This window comes from Wyeomyia smithii, chromosome 1, assembly GCF_029784165.1.
Source record: "Wyeomyia smithii strain HCP4-BCI-WySm-NY-G18 chromosome 1, ASM2978416v1, whole genome shotgun sequence".
In the NCBI taxonomy this organism is placed as follows: domain Eukaryota; kingdom Metazoa; phylum Arthropoda; class Insecta; order Diptera; family Culicidae; genus Wyeomyia; species Wyeomyia smithii.
The window spans coordinates 151,285,588-151,303,510 of NC_073694.1; the positions used below are offsets into that span (position 1 = coordinate 151,285,588).

Here is a 17,923-nt window from a genome sequence, read left to right on the forward strand (position 1 = left end):
CGCAATAAAGTTTTTAGTTCAAAAAAATGGTGGTTTTTAGGTTGCACACCTGTTTATGTAGTGCTAACACGATCGTCTATATGAAAAACACTTCCTTCTTTCTCCTACATTTGCTATTCCCACTGTTGCTAATCCAAACAATGTCGAATCGACACACAAAATACATTTTTCGTTTTCTTTTGTAATATTCTGTTGCCAATACATTCGCAATGTGGTCACCCGACTGCTAGCGCGACAACAGAAAAAGTATTCTGAAAAGACACTAAAAAAGGTTGTACTTCTGGAATGCCTGATCGCACATTCTTTCTAATGGAAACCATGACATGAATTTGTCTCCCGTTTGAAAGTAACAAGCTTGAGTCAGATCTGGAGCAATTCAGGGGCTGTCGACATTCCACGTGGACACAAAAATCGTCATTTTAGACCCTAATGGACATTTACTAAGAACCCCTAAAATAATCTCAAAATCAGCCCAAAACTACCTAGACCAGTAAAGCCATAAATGAAAAGAATCCCATCAAAATTCAGCCTAAATAAACAGAGGAGGGCAAAGCAGACGCCTTTATAATTCAGCAGAAACGAAAAAAATATACACACAAATTATGGCCCCTATTACAGAAGACGAGACGAGCGGCGAGTTGCTCGTCTGACCAATTTTGGTATAGCAGATGGTGAGTCGGCGGGATTTTGGACGAGTAGCTCGTCTATCACTCAGCTGTCACCAAAATTTGAACATTTTTAAACGCCACAATTAACATCAAAATAGATTTAAAATCCACTCTAGAAAAATTCTGATTTTCGAAATAAACTGCTCAAAAAAAAAAAAACCGAGCAAATCAGTGACCAAAAACAAAACGAATCCAATATGGCAGGAAGCTTCTGAAGAAGCTGGAAAGATAATATCTTTTCTACAAGAAGAGTTATAGAAGGTAGAATATATTATTTTCTACATAGGTTATATAGGTAGGAAAATATGGCTAAAAACGAGGCCTAAATAGCATGGAAATAGAATCATCTCGATCATATCTCCAACTTTTAGAAGTCCGAAGTCAGAATTCAGCCAAACTGCCTAAAAACGTAAAATAGCTGAGAGGCCCCAACCTAAATGAATTCCAAATTAAATAGAAAACTATTCGAATGAGCAGAGAGATTTGAAATGCATAAAAACTCTAGTAGATGTAGCTTGAAACATCTGAAAATGCTTCTTTCTGATAGAAAAGATGATCAATGAATTTAGTTCAAAATGATTAAAAAATTTCACTTCTGTTCTGAAAGAGAAGGGAAAAGCAGAAAATGTTTCAAAATTTAGCGAAAGGTGGATTGATGGATAAAACTGAAGATAAAACATATTCCAAATTAAGCTTAGTTGAAGTGCCCGAAAGACCTCTGCTAACGAAAGAAACTGATTAAAAAAAAATATATCACAGAAACCAAGTTTATCACAAATACAGCTGAAAACGACTCTAAAACCAAAACAGCTGTATATTTCTTATTGCAGACCAATATTTTTTTGCAAATTTCCATTTTTTTCCGGAAAAGTATCGTGTCTACGTGGACATCATCATTACCCCCTTCCCCCCTTACCGTGGACAAGCGTAGACATTTGCGTACCCCCTACCCTCCCTAAGTTGTCCACGTGGAATGTGGACAGGCCCTTACAGGATTTCTGTAAATCTTTCATAAGTAATAACATATAAGTAGACTATTGGAGCATCTTCATGATGTTTGTGTATGGAGTGCTGTTGGTTTTTGCCTTTCTCCTAGAAAGGTATAGCAATCACATGCAAAACCGAAAGTATAAAAGTGCTCCAAAGGGCCGAATGGCATATATTACTCGACTCAGCTCGACGAGCTGAGCATTTTCTGTATATGTGTGTGTGTATGTGTGTGTGTGTGTGTGTATGTGCAGATTTTTATTCTCACTCACTTTTCTCAGAGATGGCTGGATCGATTTTCATGAAATTAATTGCAAATGAAAGGTCTTGTTGTCCCATAGACCCTATTAAATTTCATTGTAATCGGATTTTTAGTTTAGAGGTTATGTATCAAAATGTAAAAATCATGAAACATCATTATCTCGAAAACTATACAACCGATTTTCACAAAATTGGTTTCAAATGAACGGTCTACCTGAAAAACTCTTAGCTTTTGAATTTCATAAAGATTGAACTTGTGGTTCAAAAGTTATGACAAGAAACGTGTTTTGAAAACTACTTAATCTCACTCATGTTTCTCAGAGATGGCTGAACTGATTTTCATAAAATCAGTGTCAAATGGAAGGTCTAGTTGCCTCATAAGACCCTATTGATTTGTTTTGCGATCAGACTATTACTTTGCCTGTTATGTTTGAAAATGTGAAATCCAGCTATGAAAAGGAACATATTCCGAAGACTACTTGAACTCACCCACTTTTCTCAGGGATGGCTGACCCGATTTCCACAGAATTAGTGTCAACTAATAAGTCTAGCTGCCTCGTAACACCCTATTGAATTTAACTGTAATCGGACTGTAACTTCGTATGTAATGTACCAATATGTGAAAATCACGAAACTTCATTATCTCAGAAACTACACAACCGATTTGATCAATATTATTATCAGATGAGCGGGCTAGTTAAGGGTTAACTGATGAATTATGATTGAACACGTGGTTTCAAAGTTTGGCTGCCCTGTACGTTTCCATTTCATTTGATTATAATTGAACTTAAGCCACCGTTATGTATTAAATTGTTATTAAAACAACGAAAGTATATTATCTCAAAGATTACATGACTTATTTGAACATAACTAGTATCATATGAACGAGTCATCTCTCAAACTTACAAATAACAAACTTCATAACAATTTGATATGTGGCTCAAAAGTTATGGAAAGAAAAGAAATTCAAAGGCTATTTGAAACTATACCTGCTTTGATTGATATATGTGGTCTCCACATAATTTAAATGTGGTTTTGTACTATTTGAACGTTCCAAATTCATTGATTCCTTGCGATGTGTTTAAAGTCTGCAAATGCACGACGAATCGGCCATAGGATATGATCAAAGTCAAAAGTCAAATCGTTTGAAATGAGTGGTTTTATCGAAATGCCAACATCCTCGACTTTTGGCTTCTGTACATCGCCCTTATTCTGAATATATTCATATTGGGTGGTATTCGGTCATTTTCAGCAAATTTTCTGGCATCAATCTGACACCGGAAATACTCATATTGGGAGGTATTTAGTTATTTTGGTTGTTTTTCAGAAACTAACAGTGGTCGTCTTTAAATTCAAAATGGTGTCAAGGGTCAATGTTTGGTTTCTATGCATCATCTCGATTACGGAAATATCTATGTTGAGTATTATTTGGTCATTTTCGACTGTTTCCTATAAGTTGCCATTTAGCGATTCAAAATAATGCCTGAGGTCAATTGTTAGCTCATTGCTCATTCTGGTTCATTCTGGTTCCAGAGATACTTATATTGGGTGGTATTTGGTCATTTTCAGCTGTTTTTTCTGAAACCGGAAGTCGCCATCTTGGAATTCAAAATGGTATCTGTGGTCGATTTGAGCTACTGTGTATCATTTTAGATCCGGATATTATTATATTGGGTGGAAATCGGCCATTTTTGGCTGTTTTCCAGAAACCGGATGTTGCCATCTTACAATCCAAAATGTTGCCTGAGGTCGATTATGGAACATATTTGTTACCCCTAAAAGCATTCTCATACCAAATTTGGTTGTATTTTCTTGATTGGTTCATGAGCTGTGCGATTCACCTGCCAAATTTGGTTCCTTTTAGTTGATTAGTTCTCGAGATGTGCAGAAATTTGTGTTTGATTTGTATGGCACCCCTCCCTTCCAAAAGAAGGAGGGGTGTCAAAGCATTATGAACATATTATTTACCACTAAAAGCATTTACCTGCCAAATTTGGTTCCATTTAGTTGATTAGTTCTCGAGATGTGCAGAAATTTGTGTTTCATTTGTATGGAATTCTTCCCTTTCAGAAAAAGGAGGGGCGTCCAACTATTATGGACATATTTGTTACTCCTTAAAACATTCACATGCCAAATTCGGTTTTACTTGCTTGGTTTGTTCTTGAGTTGTGCAGAAATTTATGTTTCATTTGTATTGGACCCCTCTCTTCCAGAAAAGGGAGGGGTCTCAAACTATCATAGGAACCTTTATCGGCACCAAAAACCCCTACATACAAATTTTCACATCGATCGGTTGGTAGTTTTTGAGCCAATATGGATCAGACAGACAGACAGACCGGACTGCATTTTTATATGTATAGATTACAACATCAATTTTTTAGAACCTAACGAGTGTGAATACATTTATTGGATTGAAGCGTTAATGTAAATCTATTTTTACAAATAATAAGTTTGTATGAGAAAGACTGGGTCTGACCGCTAGCGGGATTAATTTAGGTTTTTATGCTTGGCATTCAGCGTTTTCCTAAAATCATTGTTTTATATAATTTCATGAACACAAGTCGAAATGCTCAAACGCAGGCTTGACGTGAAATCGCGAATGGTACGATGAATGGTTTTGGTTATAGATACATAGAAGTTAAGTCTTCCGCTCTGCAAATGAAATGTGCTACGAAGGTGATCGTGTACCAAAGGCCGTACACAAAAGTACGGGTTGACGGAAAAATGTCAAATGCCTAGATTCTCATTGCGAATTTGCTTTTATACCATTTGCACTGCGAGGATGCTGCAACTAGATCCAATTGTGGTTTGTTGTCTACTAAATAGGCGTGTTTATTCATATTTTCTAGCGATTTCTGAGTTAGGAAAAAGAAATTACTTAAGAATTTTACTGAGAAATTACTTAAGAATTTTACTGACACTATCTGATTATCTGCCGAGTCGGGATTTGAACATACGACAACTGGCTTAATTAATCAGTATCGTGTCATAGGCCAGAAGAAAATGGTATAGCACCAAACTTAAAACTAATATTTTCCTATAAATTGATTTTTATTGTATATTCAAATAGTGCACATTGGTTACACATGTTGATTTAACATGTAAAACATTTAAAATAGGTTGATTTCTTAGTGTTTGTGATGAAACAAACACCAATCTTATCCTCACACATGAAAAGACGCTCTGCCTCTGTACGAACCTTCAGCCTGCCACGTCATCCGAAATTCACTTTCGTTCAATTAAACCATCAATCGTCTGCCAGTGCTTCCTCCCACCACTGCACCGATCAACAAGACCTGTAAATTTGGCCCGCAGCCAAATAAACGAACAATGCGCATAAAACCGGCATACCTTCATATGTGCGAACGCCATTTTCTTCGCCGATAGGCCCACCATTCGCGTCCGTATAAGGCCAATCAAAAGTTGTGCCTTCGGGCCTATCATCAGATACTTCATCAGAGCCGCTCGCTCGGCCAATGCATCAGACATCTCCTTTTTTGTGCGCCCAAAAATAAATAATTGTACGAAAAAAAAACCCTCTGACATTAATGATTACTTCATATCTGCATGCCTTTCCGCATTTTGCCAATGTTTGTGCGGAGGGGGTTACCGCGGGTCGCAAGTTTCTCTGTCCTGGCTTTTATATCAAGATATTTTCAGCAGCAGCACATATCTAAAGAGCGAAAAAAATCAACACCCGAGCGTGATCGGTGAAAGTGAGCGTCGTCGCCAGATTCCTGGTTGTCAGTTTGTCAGTCCGTCTGTCTGTCATTCGACACGACTTCAAGAGTCCCACCAGTTAACCCACCCGGCTGGTGAAGCCAATTAGTTCCAGCGGATTTCGCTTTCGTTTGGCACTCGAGCTTGGGTATAGCATTTTCCCATGCTTTATTGGTGATCGCGGATTTTCCTCCCGCCCAGCGGTGTCCGCCCTGTGCACGATCACTAATGTTTGCGAGCGCGCATGTCACTTCTCCAGGGGGATTTTTTTGACACGGACAAATTCATGCATATGAGCTAATAGTCGAAAAGTGAACAAATCATTTCACCACCACGCCGAGCTTTGCAGGATTTACGCGGCTTTTAAGCTAACGACAGATTGGTACGAGAAACTTGTTCGCGGGGCAGCTTGCAGGGTCGAGTGCGTGAATCTACACCATGCAAACCGTTTGGCGGTGAAACAGCATATCCTATAGACCACTGTCGCTGTACAGTGGGTCACAGTAGGATTTTTTTCCGATGCGTTCAGGTTTTGAGCTGTCACGCATATCGGCATTCAACTTTAAATGTTTAGTTTGTTTAACATGTCGTGAAACAAAATGATTAATTTAAAAAAAAAACAGACATCAGAAACTTTGTGCACATTTTTTCTTACCCACCATGCGTCATCTCCAAGCGGATTGGATTAGAAAATGTTTAATTTGCCCTGATCCGCCGAGCATTAGCCTTTTTGACCCATGAAAACCTTCATTGCAGCACCATTCACGTACTTTGATTTGAATCTTATTTTTTCTGGTCTGTTTTTATTTGCAGGTGAGTTGCATCTATTGGAAGTTCCATAATGGCCCCGGCTGTCAGTCACCGCGACGCAGATCTATGGCGATTAGATTCAGCTTTAGCACTGTAGCTATAGCGTTCGGAAAAGTTCACATCAAGTCAGCAGGTTGGTGTTGATTTGATGAATTAGATTTGCCTGGTGTAGGTCAAAGCGTAGGTATCAACGTAAAGGTTGCATTTATTGTGGGTTACTTCACAGCTGGATTAATCCTGTGGAATTTTGCGCTTGATCAAAAACCGAAATTATCCATTTTGCATAACGTGGGGTTTGATTGCCGGCATACAGACAAACTTATCGAATGGCGGTTTGAATGCACGCTTTGAATACCTGTATATTAGATGGAATTACTGAAGCCCGTAGGCATTTTTTGGTCAAAAATGTCATAAATGTCAAAAGTGTCAAGAATGTCAAAAATTATGCAAGTAACGAAAATAGTACACCCAACGCAAACGGGGAACATTCTATTACTTTAGGGCAATTTTTCATTACTTATTGTGTCTTATGACTGCGCATTATACACAAATAGTAACAAACAAAAAGTAATAAAACTTATGACGGCCACACGCTTGTATGTGTTTCTGGAGGAGAACATACAGCCAAGCACCCACCGCAATGCATGTGTTAGCAAGACTTCACTCGCTGCATTTGTATTGATGCAACGATCAGATTCCCTTCATCCACACATAATGGGAATCTCACCTGCAACCTCAATTGTCTAATTAGAAACACTTTCGTTTCGTCCCCCAGTGTTTACATGAAATGGAAATATGTAATACTGTCTGACCAGAGTTGCCGAAGTTGCGAATATTGTCTGGATAGGCACGAGTATTGTATTTTCAAACAGGTGCAAATGAGTTTCCATGAACCAATGAGTATGTGTTTTAGATATCTTGCAGGAAAGCGAATGTTTTTGTTTTTCTCTAACGCAGTTTTCAGATCGTGATGTCATTTAAAGACGCATTTCAAGTCTTTGAAATCATCAACGTTTGCATACTCTATGACGGGGAAAATGCTGCTTGGCAGCTCTTGTCATATTTTTTCTCTACTCCGTATGCGAACTAATACACGCACACCGGATGAATTGGAGATTGAAGAAACTTGTAACATGTGCAACATATGCGACGGTGTGTGATTTTTTTCTGCTTGAGATGGAAAGTAAGCAGTTTTCGACAGAAAAAATCTTGCATGTGGTTGAAACGACCATTATTAGATAGTCGTACTCCCGTAACACATGCTAAATTTATGTCAGTATGTGTTGTTACTTGACTGGGGAAGAATTTTATTGCCTTTAAAGTAATAGGTTTGTTACCCAAAAGGCAATTTTGCGCTATTGCTTCGTAAGTAATAAGGAAAAGTTTTGCGTGTATGAATATACAAATAAATATATAACGAAAATAACGTCAAAAAAAAGGCATGTATGAAAAAAGTGTGTGATAATGGTTATTTATTCTATCCCGTATCGATTGATATTTAAAATAAAAGTTCAAGAAATGCCTGCAACCTTAAACTGAAAGCTGAACTTATTGTACTGAATGGAATTATGCACACCCATTGAAACTGAAATTCAAGACTTTTTCTGTTAATCAGACCTGTCCTCTAAAATGTCGGGACTAACCAGTGACACCTGCGATTGTTTCCCGATACTTCAGATGAATGTTGGTGTTACTCTTATACCCGAGCAGCTAACCTTTTTCGGCCACCCAGTCCTGATTGTATGGTTTTCGCTCCAGGGCCGCACACATTCACTCGAAAACGCAAAGGAATTCCACTTAGGCAGTTTATACAAAATGTGGTAGGCACAAGGTACATAAATTGAAATCAACTGTAAATCGTTGTGTTATTTTGTAATTGACCAAAATATGCGTGGTTAATTTATGATGATATTCACCAATTTACAGGAGAAGCACCTAGTAAATCTCGAATGTCCCACAAAAAGTGACCCGATTCCTTTCCTTTTTTTCCGATTTGAGTTTCGAGCGTTAATTCTGCAGTATACCGGTATCAAAAATAGATCAAAATCGTGATCGCGGTTTTACCTTTTACCGCCTGTTGTTTTCGCTGTGTGACACTTCGAGTTCGGTGAGAGGTGACAGAGTGCTGTACCTTCTGCTTCCCGTCAACCGGTTGGCATTGAATCAGTCGTGCTGTGAGCGGTTCTTTGCGGTGACCAAGAAAAACAATTAATTTCGCTTCAATACCGCCAGTTAACAACATCGATTGTGTCGACCACAATCGAAAATATAGGCCAGCACGATAATTAAAATAAACATTGCCAAACTATGCAATCAAAACTAGGCTTTCAACACTTGATTTACCCTATAGTAATGATGACGGCCACAATCGTAACGCTCATATTGATTGTAGGGGTGTATAAACTATGAAATTACCACAGGCTACTTCAGATTTCGAACAGTAGATAAACAATATGTTCTCTAGCGCTGCGTTGAGCAATGTTTCCAGTACACCCTCAGAGTATAAAGTGGAGGAGGTCGCTGTCTAATTTATAATCTGTCACCACTAATGTAATCCAATTTTTGTACTTCATTGTCCATCGAGCTGTTCAACGGACGACGGAAGTAAACCTCTGCACTAATATAACTAGAACAGTGCGCTGGAGAACGTGAGGTTTATGGTAATAAACTACGGACGTTAGTGCCGCGCCATTTTTTGTCCCCTTCGGGATCAACACTTCTATCGTGGCTTGGCCGGCAGGCATTGATTTATGAAGTATCAACGAACGCTGAACTATATGCGACCTGCTTGAGTACGAGTCCAATATGGGAGGTGATATGCGAGTTGTAAGAAGCTTTGAACGCGCCTACGCAGTTTAGCGACGACGATCCTCAGGGCTAAATGGACGGCCTTCGAAACTGAAGACTCTTCTAAGTGGCATTACAATGTGCTCGGTATGTAGGTCCGCCAGGGGGTGCCAATATATGCCGTACAAACGAAGTGCCGGTATGTGTAAAGAATGAATGTAGGAAAGAATGTACAATGTTGCATTCCTTTCATATTTAATCCCACGAAAGAGGTATGCAATCAGGTGCAGTATGCACGCTAATGAAAGCACACTTGCGAAGGATTGCAGGCGAGCGTGTGGTTGGTAGGTTGGGTAGGAGTGCATTTAATAATGTGGAATGCTTTCAGTTTGACATATGGTGACCCACAGTGCAAAATCATAAATTGTGAGGTAAGCAACGGTAAGGCTTTTGAAGAAATGCGCCTTTCCCATTTACAATCGAATTCCTATACCTAAAGGTCGAAGTCCAACCACTTGCAACAAATAATATGAATTTTATTTGCACAATAATTACATTTGTTCGGTGTGGGTTCAAAGACAACTATCGAAATTCGTGGCAGGCTGTCAGTTAAACACGGTCTCCGTATATTTGTTCATTTTCCATAGTTCTTTTATAACTCCAATAATAAAAAAATCATTCCCTCAGAAATGGTTCGTTACCAAATATATCCTAAGAATGCCAGCAAAAGTTTCGTTGATGTTCAGAGTTTTGTTCTGTTCTTTAGAAGTATACCCTATTTGATCGACCGTGTCCTGCTTGTTATTGATTAAAATCAGCTGGAACCGTGATCAAAGTGATACCTTAAAGTAGCAAATTATTCTCAATACGCAACTCTTGGTGATCTCACTTTTTAATGACCAATAACGTATCTGGCTGCGCCCATAGAAGATTGAATTTGGAAGGTTTTTTTGGAAAGTTAGTCTGACTCTTGCTGATACTTTACTTTACTTTACTTTGTTGGCTAACGGACCGTTTGCCGGTCTAGGGCCGAACGAATTAGAGATGTCCAGCTTCTTCTGTCTTAGGCAGCCGTTCTCCAGTCTCCTCGTACACCAGCAGATCGTGCATCTTCTTCCATCGCGCACATCCACCGCGTGCGAGGCCTACCACGGAGCCGACGGCCTCTTCCTGGTTCTCTACTGAAGATAGTTTTGGCGGCTCTCTCGTCAGGCATTCTGGCTACATGTCCAGCCCACTGAAGCCTGCCCCGCTGTATTACCTTCACTATATCAGCATGTTTGTATACCTGGTACAACTCGTGATTCATGCGTCTGCGTCGCACTCCATCTTCTAGTCTACCGCTAAGTATCAATCGCAGGACTTTACGCTCAAAAACTCCGAGCACTCGTCGATCAGCTTCCTTCAGCGTCCATGCTTCATGTCCGTAAAGGGCCACCGGGAGTATCAGCGTCCTATACAGCGCTAGTTTTGTGCGAGTTGCAAACTACGGTACCTTAGCTGGTTACGTAGTCCGTAGAAGGCCCTGTTCGCAGCTGCAACTCGTCGTTTCACTTCACGGCTCATATCGTTGTCACATGTCACAAGCGTACCAAGATAAACGAATTCGTTAACCACTTCAAATCGTTCCCCATCTATCTCCACCTCAGCACCAACACCACGGGGAATCCTAGCTCTCTGCCAGCTACCATGTACTTCGTTTTGGCAGAGTTAATGACTAGTCCCAATCTCGCTGCTTCTCTCTTAAAAGGTACGAAGGCCTCCTCCACGGCCTTACGGTTAATACCGATAATATCGATGTCGTCCGCAAAGTCAAGAAACATGTGAGATTTCGTGCTGATCGTACCGTTTCTTTCCACGTTTGCTCTTCGTACTGCACCCTCGAAAGCGATATTAAACAGTAAGTTGGAGAGCGCATCTCCCTGCTTCAGTCCATCCAACGTTACAAATGCGGCTGATGTTTCGCCAGGTATCCGCACGCACGATTTTGATCCCTCCAGCGTCATACGACTCAGCTTAATTAGTTTCGTAGGGAAACCGTATTCCAGCATGATCTGCCACTGCTCGTTTCTTTTCACTGAGTCGTATGCCGCCCTGAAGTCCACAAACAGATGGTGAGTCGATAAGTTGTACTCCCGGAACTTATCGAGGATCTGTCGCAGGGTGAAGATTTGATCCGTCGTGGAACGCCCCTGCCGAAAACCAGCCTGGTATTCGCCAACAAAGGATTCCGTTAACGGTCTCAATCTGAAGAACAGGATACGGGAGAGCACTTTATATGCGGAGTTGAGCAACGTTATGCCTCGATAGTTGCCACAATCCAATCGATGGCCCTTCTTATAGATAGGGCATATGAGGCCTTCCAACCAGTCGTTCGGCATTTGTTCATCCGCCCAGATCCTTGTATTATCTGGTGGACGCATAGTACAGCCGCCCGCTTCCCGCTTTTAGAAGTTCGGCCGGGATACCGTCCTTTCCAGCGGCCTTGCCGTTTTGTATCTCACTAATCGCCTTTTTCACCTCCTCCTGTGTTGGTGGCTCCACAGCTTGTTCGTCACGAATAATCATAATCCTGTTCCTGCTCTGCTCATCCGGCACCTCACCGTTCAATAGCGCCTGAAAATGCTCCTTCCACCTGGCTGCAACCGTCGGTTTATCAGTAAGCAGGTTGCCGTCCTTGTCATTACACATGACCGGCACAGGAAAATTCCTGCTTCTGGCTCTTTTGACAGTTCTATAGAATCTCCGCACGTCGCTTTGAGCATAGCTGTCCTCTGCGCTGGCGAGCTTCTGCTCCTCGTACTTGCGCTTCTTCTGACGGTGGGTTCTATTTTCGGCAGCTCTTGCCACCCTGTATCCTCTCTGTTCTGACGCGTAGCCGCAGTGAGCATGCGGATCCCGTCACGGGTCTTCTCATCTGTCGCCCTCTGGCACTCGGCATCGAACCAGCCGTTAGGCTGTCTTCCACGCATCGTACCTACCACCTCTCTCGCAGTCGTTTCGATGGCGCCGTGAATACTGCTCCACAGCCCATTTATGTCTTCCACTCCTTTCTCCTGCTGTTCTGCGATCCGTTGATCCAGCTCTCTGGCGTATTCTGCTGCCACGCCATCAGCTTTCAACCGCTGAATGTTGAAACGCGTCGTCCTCCCTGTGCGAGACTTCAGCACGTTCGACAACCGTGCGCGGATCTTACAAACGACGAGATAATGGTCAGAGTCAATGTTTGGTCCCCGAAAAGGCCTAACATCAGTAACATCCGAAAAATACCGACCGTCAATCAGTACGTGATCGATCTGGGAGCAGGCTTCTCCATTTGGATGCCTCCAGGTGTGCTTCCGAATATTCAAACGTGGAAAATAGGAGCTACATATGGCCATTCCTCTGGCCGCGGCAAAGTTTATCAGCCTCAGGCCGTTTTCATTGGTTGACGAGTGGAGGCTATGTCTTCCAATTACCGGACGGAAGAATTCCTCCCTCCCAACTTGTGCGTTTGCGTCTTCGATGACGACTTTTACGTCTTGTTTTGAGCACTCGTTATAGATTCGCTCAAGCTTGTCATAGAACTCATTTTTGACTTCATCGGATTTGTCGTTTGTCGGTGCGTAGGTGTTGATTAAACTGTAGTTGAAGAATTTGCCCTTAATTCTCAGCACGCATATACGGTCATCTACGGGCCTCTACCGGATGACTCTTGTTTTCTGATTTCCCAGCACTACGAAACCGACGCCCCGTTCTGCTGCTTTGCCGCCACTGTAGTAGATGTTGTACTTGAAAGAAGTGCGTGCAATAGGGTCCACTGCACGGAATTCCCTTTCTCCGGAATTTGGCCACCAAACCTCCTGAATCGCTGCGATTTCGACTTCCTGCCGCTGTAGTTCTCGAGCAAGCAAGCCAGCCCGGGCCGGTTCATTGAGAGATCGGACATTCCAAGTACCCAATTTCCAATCGTTTACCTTAATCTTTTTCCGTGTTCGTAGCCTAGGTGTTTGCCGATTGATCCGTTCCGTATTTCTAAATTCGTTGTTCGTGGTTGAAGAAAGGTTCCGGTATGCTACCTTACCAGGGTCGCGATACCTACATCCACATACAGCATTCCATAATTCAACCGCCCGCTCCGAGTCAGACGCTGTTGTACGCCGCCCCTATGGTGATACAGCCGCGTACGACGCCCTTCTCAGTCAGCATACGATCATAGTTTCCACCGGGGGTTGGTTACCCGATCTCCGCTAAGGTTACTCGAATTCCGGTCGGCGCCACATGGAGGTTGGGATAGGAGTTGCTGAACAGAGGCCGCATTAGGGTCTCAAGTTACACGTGTCCAGCCATTTGCCAACCAACACTTGCTGATACCACGCGCAAAATTTTCGTTGTTACTTTAAAAGTGACAACGAAAAATTTTTCTTTTGGTAACAAATCTGTTACTTCAGAAGCGAAGAAGCGAATTCTTCTTTCTCTATCATACAGTAAGCAAACAGTGATGGTTTCGAAAACTTCATATGCGTCTTAAAATCATATTACTATTTGTAAATTGTGTTTGATAAAAATACACGAGTTTACTTTTTGAAAGCGGATGCAAACCATGTTTAAAATACACACTCATCGCTTCATGGAAACTTATTTAGAGTTGTTTGAGATACAAAACTAGTGCTTATCTAGAAAACCAATATTCGCATATTCGGAGGCTGGTTACATGGTTTTGACAGTTAAAAACGAAACAGCGATATTTCTGATTAGACATTTGAGGCCGACCGGCGAGATTCTGCTTATGTGTGAATGGCGGAAACAGAAAAGAACTTGATTGTTGCATCAATACAAATACAGCGAGTGAAGTCTGAAGCATTGCGGCTCTTGGTTGTATGTTTTTTATATGCAACCTTATTTTGAAAGAAAAACGCAATCTGGAAACTATTCACTGTATTGCTCATCGCTTGCTACAACTTTGTCTTAAATTTTGGCAGAGCTTGAAGACTCATACGATAAAAATTATACAGCCAGATCATGTGCCATCGAATCAATGTGGTCCCCCGTGGCTCTATGGTTAGCGATGGCGATCGGTTAGCTCTTCCACGCGGTCGTGATGTCGGATTCCATTTCCGATAAGATCGAGGATCTTTTCGAGCTGGAAAATTTCTCGACTCAGCACTGGTGCACGGTGTATCATTGTACTTTTCCTACACCTGCAAGATGTTACGGTCACACGGTCTGGCAAGTAACCAGTTCGACTTCCGGAAGGGCAGGTCCACGCTGGATGCCATCTCCTCCGTCACGCTCGACGTGAAGAATGCGTTCAATAAGACGGAGGTAACGGTTGTGAACAACCATAAATCAGAGCAACATGCGGTGGTCAGATTTGGAGACTGCACCATCACCTCAAAGCGTTCTCTGAAGCACTTAGAGGTCATGATTGACGATAAGCTCATGTTCGGGAGTCACGTCAACTATACCTGAAAGAGGTCCTCATCGACTAATGCAGCAATATCTCGTATGATGTCCAATAGCTCAACGGTTTATGGCAGCAAGCGAAGACTTCCAGTTTCATTTTAATGCTTCGAAAACGTAGAGACATGGGCCCGGATGTTACCACGTGCGTAAGATGAAACGGTATTGAAGCCACAAACGGCCGAAAAAGATAATGCGTTCCCTGTGAAAACCCTATTTTATGCTTGCTTCACCGCAGCAAATATAAAATAGCGTTTTTACAGGTGACGCATTAACTTTTACCGAGCCTTGTGCCTTTGAAAATACGAAGTGGTGGCTCGTAGTCGGCCATTTGTGGCTTCAATACCAATACCGGCCGGTATTGGCGGTATGGAACGGACACAACTGAAGCCACCATACACTATACAATCCCAGATCGGAATCAATGTATCCACCTTGCCCGACGCATAAAAAGCTTTTTTTTATACACGAAAAGCACTCTTATTTTGATGTACGACAATGAGAACGTGTTTGCTCGATATTTAGCCCCATTAAAATACCACCTTCCATACTATCCGTGTGGTTTAATATGCGCGATTGGATTCCGCACCGATTTGGAACGCGCAAGCGATTTTCCGTCTCATAAATCATTCATTCGCAGGACCGTTTAGTGCAAACCGCCGCTTGGAAAAGTCATACGGCTCTACGTCAGTGTTATAAAATTGTGCGTCCTGTGGCCAAAGACGCCCCTCCTTTCCTTTCAACCGTGTTGTGTGGAGCCCCACAACACAGGTTGCACCCAGCAAAACGGCTCAATTATCGATCGCTCTCCATACGTAAATAGTTCGAGGCTTGTTTCGGCTTTTTTGTAAAGTATAAAGAGGCTGATTTGAAAGTGAAATGCTCCCGCAAAATCAGAGAGTTGAGCCGCATTGCGGGAGACACAAATTCAAGTTTGGTGGCTTATTTTTTTCCTGGACTGCTACCGAGTAAACATAACTACACCGGTAAAGTAAAAACTTTCGTTTTTATATTCTTAGTTGGTTAGTTAGTTGCATAAGAGAAGATTTGTTTGTTTCTGGCTGGCGGCATATTGTCTCGGATGAACTACATAACCGTGGCTTGGAGGCTTACAGATACCATTTAGCTTTTTTCTTTTCTTTTCGATGCGGTATAACCAAAGTTGTCACGTAATGTTCGTTATAATCGATGCAAAGACAACAGGATTTGATATATGCCATAGTTAGATCCATTTGACGAATAGCATGACATTTGACGAGACTGTTGTCGCTATACCTTACCTCTCAAAAACTTTAATATTCGTACTTACATTGACTGGTTTATTGAGTTGACATCATCTGCATTGCAACTGCACCTGCTTGAACACTGAACATGACGCAGGTGATCTTTTGCATATATCGCAACCGGATAAATCATGCATGATGCATCAGTACCACCAGCAATGGAGTAAGACATAGCAATTAAGCACATGGAATTTATTTACGTTGACAGATCGAGTGCGTGAGTGTGTGGGTGATCGGTGGCGGCGAGATTTCGTCTTTGCTCACATGCACCGCAAGGCGAAGGAAATGGCATTTGTTGGGCTGCCATACTCGGGCCAACCAGATGCAGACAGAGCGTTTCAGGTGCAGCCATTGAGCTGTCAAGAGAGAAACGCAAAGGTTGAAATTCCGAGACCTTTCCTGGTGGTTCAGCACGGCACCCAGAAAACTGTCGCAACGTTCAACGTACCGCTGCGAAACGACAAAGACTGCTTAAATTAATTAGAAGCAGGGGTACGCGTTGTTTGCACAACTGCTACCACAGCGCGGCTGCCACAAAGTCTTGCGAGGTGATATGGTAATTTTACCCTCGGATAAATTAAAACTAAAGCATGTAAATATTGATAATTCGCACCCTGCAGGCACTCCAGCCGATTCGGAACGAGTTAAACCGTACATTATTGTCGGTGCTAATTGTTGCTTCAAAAAGTGGTAGCAGGGCTGCGAAATTTCAAACCCGTCGTCGTTGGCACTAGCGAGAGTTTGGGCTAGAGAATTCTTGGCGTCGGAGAATGCGCTTCGTGGGTGATGATGGATGGATAACATTTGAATGCTCACTGGTTGGATGGAATGCGGTTATGTCGATAGAGTTGAGAAATGTAGCCATGGCATGCCGAACTATCCCCTGCTTGAATTGCACTGGGTGATTTTGAAACACTAAGAAAATAAGGAATCTCAATTGATAGATTTTATTGCCAGAGTATATTTTTGCTAATAGCCCTGCATTAAGGGAGCATGCATAAATGACGTAGCTTTTTTGTGTTTTTTTGACTCCCCCCTCCCCATCGTGGCATTTCGTCACAAAGTTACAGACCCCATCTAGATAATGACGTAGCTTAATAACAACCCCACCCCCCATGAAAATTTTTTTCATCCAGAGCATACATTGTATCAATAATGAACAAGAAAAGGCAATAAAGTATTGAAAATGACCCTTAACAGACAAAACAGTAATAAAAAAGAACAATTAGAACAAATCCAATTTTATTTCCTGATTTCATATTTGCTTGGCTTTAACCCCCACCCTCCCCATCGTCACAATTCGTCACAAAAATATAGATAGATTTTTTTCTGATTTCGAGCAGATTTTTTCGGTTTTTCGGGCAGTTGCAGACATTTTTCAAAAACATCTGGCATCTCTGATGTGACCGGCCCACCGCAATCTATCGACGTTCGCCAGGTGTGCAATCGGGTTCTCTTCAAGTAGCGCGCGCAGCTCGTGGTTCTTGCGCCGGCGCCATTCTTCATCGTACGTCTGTGCTCCACCGTAGATAGTCCGCAGCATTTCCCGTTTGAAAACTCCAAGGGCGTTAAGGTCTTCCGCGAGAAGCGTTGTTGTCTCGATTCCGTAGAGGACTACCGGTCTTATCAGGATTTTGAACAGCGCCAACTTCGTGCGTCGTCGCACTCGACTCGATCGAAGTGTCTTCCGAAATGAAAAGTACGATTTCTAACCAGGATGCATCTCTGGATCTCTTTGCTGGTGTTATTGTCGACGGTCATCAGTACACGAACCTGTCGACCACTTCAAGCTCATCGCCGTCTACAGAGACTTGAGTGGCTGATGTTGTTCTCCTGGAGCCTCTCGCTCGCTTGTGTTTCGTTTTCGACGCATTCATTCGCAGTCCGATTCGTTCAGCTTCGGCTTTTAGTCGGGCGTAAGTTTTCTCTGCCGTCGCAAAGTTACGTGTTATAATGTTAAAGTCA

At 42.1% G+C, this 17,923-nt stretch overlaps 1 protein-coding gene across 5 annotated transcripts in view; it reads left to right on the plus strand.

Annotated features, from left to right (window-relative positions):
- The window catches only part of LOC129728470 (cadherin-99C), a 382,935-nt gene that overhangs the window by 128,371 nt on the left and 236,641 nt on the right, over positions 1–17,923 (plus strand). The window contains exon 1 of one of the 5 annotated variants that reach the window (XM_055686988.1): positions 6,506–6,579. The exons of the other annotated variants lie outside the window; for them this stretch is intronic. The gene's annotated coding sequence lies outside the window, so the exon portion shown is untranslated. Of the gene's footprint in view, positions 1–6,505; positions 6,580–17,923 lie in introns of those variants that run through there. 5 annotated transcript variants of the gene reach the window in all.